This window comes from Saccostrea cucullata, unplaced genomic scaffold, assembly GCF_032062105.1.
Source record: "Saccostrea cucullata isolate Sc308-1 unplaced genomic scaffold, CSIRO_AGI_Scuc_v1 ctg736, whole genome shotgun sequence".
NCBI lineage: Eukaryota > Metazoa > Mollusca > Bivalvia > Ostreida > Ostreidae > Saccostrea > Saccostrea cuccullata.
In genome coordinates, this window is record NW_026918487.1 from 29,000 (window position 1) to 33,382 (window position 4,383).

A 4,383-nucleotide genomic window follows, 5' to 3' on the forward strand; every position below is an offset into this window, starting at 1 on the left:
GATTGCGGGGAAACGGTATATGCGTGATTTTGCGTTAGAAATAGGAAATGCTATATGCGTTAAAATGCGTGACTGCGGGGAAGGGGGTTAAGGAAACGTTGACTTAAACCGAAGTTGTTGAAATCCTTGTAACATTTACGTATGTATGAGGAGTCTGACCGGGTTGAAAAACTTGTCGATTTCAGATTTTGCTTTTTAGAAGGGAAAACAAAAGGTGACATTTGTCAAAATTATATGAATGTCAAAGGACAAGTGTATTGAAATACGTGAGCCTCTATATACTGAACTTGTTGCGGAGAAATACCGGTTTTGCTTTAAATCTTTTCTAGAAGTTTTACTTGTTGAGATCCAGAAGGAGCTGTTATGGGAGAGTTTTCATGTCCATCTTGATTACAACCCGTTGTCATTGTTCCCTAAATCTTGTTGTTGTCTCTTTTTGCCTAAAAGCAATATAATATATATACATTGAAAGAGAGAGAAAGAGAGAGAGAATGAGAAATATCATTGGTGAAAAAATCTGTGACTGGTCGATTTCTATCCAAGAAATCTTGTGAACTATGAAAATTGAATTTTAATTGAAAAATGATAGGAAACAAGGAAAAACAGTAATGTCTATTGAAGTTAATTGGAAGACCTTAAAACTAATCAAAGTAATAATCGATAATAACTTATGGGTGTAACTTGTTCAATACATCAATGAACCTATGCATGCATTTTAGACAAGTTATATCCAGATTCTCTCCATACATGAAATTGGTTGTATAGCGTACCCCTCCGGAAATTCTACTCATATAGAGTATGAAATATGAGTTTTTGTGAAAATTGTGTAATTGAAAAGAATTTGAATATTTTATTGACAATTAACAAAGAAAACAATATTAATTTTTTTTATGTATGATGTCATTTCATTTTCGCGGGATATCTTAAAACGTTGTCAATGTGCTTACAATGAAAAGGATAAGGACAAAGAATGATATGTATATCTTTATAGTGATAATATCGTTAGCAATTATCTAAGCTTTTGCTACATATAATGTAAATGTTTTACAGAGTAAAATTTCATAGAAAAGTTAATGTTAGTATGCTTTGCATTATAAGAATATGATACCCAATAAAATCTTATATCTCCGAGTTTCTTAATTAAGATGATTCCACATCCTTCGCCTCGAGCATATCCGACGGTGTCTTTTGAAAATGCGTGATATTCCCCTGTCCATTGAGGGGTTCAAAAGAAAGTCAACTCCACAACATACTGCCATAGAAATTTCTCCCGAAATTGCAAAAATTGTGGGACGTTGGAAAAAAAAGTGTTATATCACCATTTCATGTATAAAGGAAAGAAAAAGAATCTTTTAAACTATATATAATGTGCTATCCAATCAGTGTGCATGCATGCAAGTTTTGTTAATTTAACTCTGGTGTTAAGATATCTTATCAAATTACAAATGCATTAAGGTAGAATCTATGACGGAGAAGTCTTTGTCACAAGATTTTCAAACTTTCATAATGATAAATTAGCGCTTGCTTGTCAATCAGTTAAAAGCATATGACGTGTTTCCTTGTTATTAAATATAGTGCAGCCAGCTAAACATGGAATGATAAATTCATATTGCGACTTCACAATTTCAGTCATTTTACAGGTACTTGTCATGCAAAGAAGACAACAAAATCCCAGAATTGCTTCTTTAAACATCGTTTTTTATATTGTTTATTAATTGAACAGTATAAAACAATATTTCCCGAGAATAAATTCTTTTTTATTCAATTGACATAAAAGATAAGTCCACATTTTCAAAACTTTAGGAAATGAATCCTATTTATTTTCAGTCAATTTTCCACCCTACATTTGTAAATATAAATCAGAAGTCTTTGTCACAATGTTTTCAATCTTTAATAATTTAATTTCACTTGTATCAAGCAATTTCATTGGATGAATCATTCAGAGGAACATATAATATTTTGGATAACATAACTTGCCTACGCTCGACGTTACTTTTAAAATAATGCTCAATTTGAAGTCTTTTTCCGAAGGAAATATTGACTCATTGTCTACACTAGAATTAAATTATAAGGAATGAAGCTAATTTCAACTTATATTATCCGCGGTTTATAAAGCGTAAACTGCCCCAAGTTATGTTATATCGGATAACATAAGTTGAAATAAGCTTCATTCCTTAAATATATTAAAGAACATACCAAAATGATTACAAAAAGTGATTTAAATATACATCTTTCCTCTCTAACGAATGAGAGATAGGTTATTTTCTGATACCAATATTCTTGACCTTTTTGCACTTAAACGGATTTTATTATTAAATGACTGTTCGGGCTACTTTCAGCTAAAAATATGTTTATAAGAAATTGTACTTTTAATTTAAAAGATCATATTTAATAGAGAAATTGTAATAAAACTCCAAGAATATGAATAAGTAACAAATAATTATGAAAAGGAATGCACATCATTTCATGATAGATATCACAAAATGCACACACAATCTACAACACATTTTTAACTTAGACACATTTCATCAAGATATTACACTATTTACTGGTCGTTGGCAACTGACGATGTTTTAAAAAGATTTTTGCATTCCTTCAAAATAGTTACATACCTTTTACATTATTACAGTTTGTTGTATACATGGCAATTTCATCACACAATATAGTCTTGGATTTGTCAACTTAATTTAGGTCAAGATCTATTAAATGAAAGGTGCCTACAGGTTTCTCTGAAACATTCAAGAAATGTATTGTCATTAAGCATTTATATATATATATATATATATATATATATATATATATATATATATATATATATATATATATATATATATATATATATATATATATATATATATATATATATATATATATATATATATATATATATATATATATATTTATATCGAATATTAAGAAGATTATTTCGGCATGATTTTAAATTGAATTCTGTGAATTTCAAAATGCAGTTTTTTCTACCATTTCTATACTCAAGCTGAAAAGTACGGGAAATGACATTGAATTAATTATGACGTCATAATGGATCTAGCACAGGCTAAACACATTCACTAGTTGTGATGTCATACGACGTAGGTTCTATGTTAACTGTAAGATTTTTTAGAAGCTTTATCTTTTGCACTAGACTACTACATGTACAATTGATTTTTGGCTTTAATTCAATATTTGATTAGAAATACTAGATATCATACTGTTTACAAAACCTGAATCATTATGCGCATACAATATATTCGTAGGGACATACTAAAACAAATATTTACAAATATTTACATTTGCAAATGTTTTCCCTTATATAACACTATTTGTAGAAGACGTTTCAACACTTGCGTATGTCTTGTGACCATAAATTGAGTTTGTAAACCATCTACATGTACGTAATTTCAAAGAAATGTCATAAGACATCGACCTTTTCAAAACAATGAATTCTTAATGTTGAGTTTTGAACTAAAAAATCTTTTCTGGGTTTAAAACTTTAGTACCTTGCCATTTGTAATAAATCATCACAAATGTCATTTTAAGTAATAAGGTATCATTTTAAAAGTCTTATCGGGATGTTGATACAAAATATTAAATTCTCGTGTAATAAAAATATTGGATTCGATCACATGACCAGCCGTATTAACATCCCTATAAAACTTCTAAAATGATACTATATTTCTTTCTTATAATTAATACAATTCAACTTAACTGAAGTAAAGTTAAATAAGCTGATTTAATTGCTTGTGCAGCCATATGAATCGCCACTTATGAGGATCAGCAAGTTGTGTCCAAGGTGATAGCGGGACCTTGAAGATTTCAATGGTAGGCGACAGCTTCTGAAATTGTATTTCGGCTGGATCCTGTGACGGTATAATTTGTCGACATATTGATGTCCATTGCCGATACTGTTTCGAAGTCACTACTCATGGCTTCTTTGTTATTTTCAAAAGCAAATACAATTGATTTTATTCAATATTTGAATAGGAATTTTGATAAAATTGTTATGTCACATTTGCATTTAAAAAAAAAATCATTGATATATTTTATTTATCTATGAATGTATGTTTAAATGTTTTCTTGAAATTGAAACAAGAAAGCCTTGACAGTCAGTGGTCAATATTATTTTCATAATAAGAATAAACACGTTCATAAATGATCAAAAATATAGACCGCAACATATAAAACATTTTACTACCATAGTGAAAATAAAAATACATTGCAACAATTTCACTAAAATTGATTGTAGTTTTCACACAATAAAGCCCAGTCAGCTCCACATAATGTATTTTGTTTATTTAGTTAATAAGTGTCCCTTGCCCTTTCTGAGTACTGAGATTACGAACAGAATTCAATATCAAAGTCCAAAAAACAATACAAACGCACGGG

At 29.3% G+C, this 4,383-nt stretch overlaps 1 pseudogene; it reads right to left on the reverse strand.

Annotated features, from left to right (window-relative positions):
• Nucleotides 1-230: 230 nt before the first annotated feature.
• LOC134267091 (polyketide synthase Pks13-like) lies at nt 231-3,929 on the reverse strand (annotated as a pseudogene).
• Nucleotides 3,930-4,383: the final 454 nt, after the last annotated feature.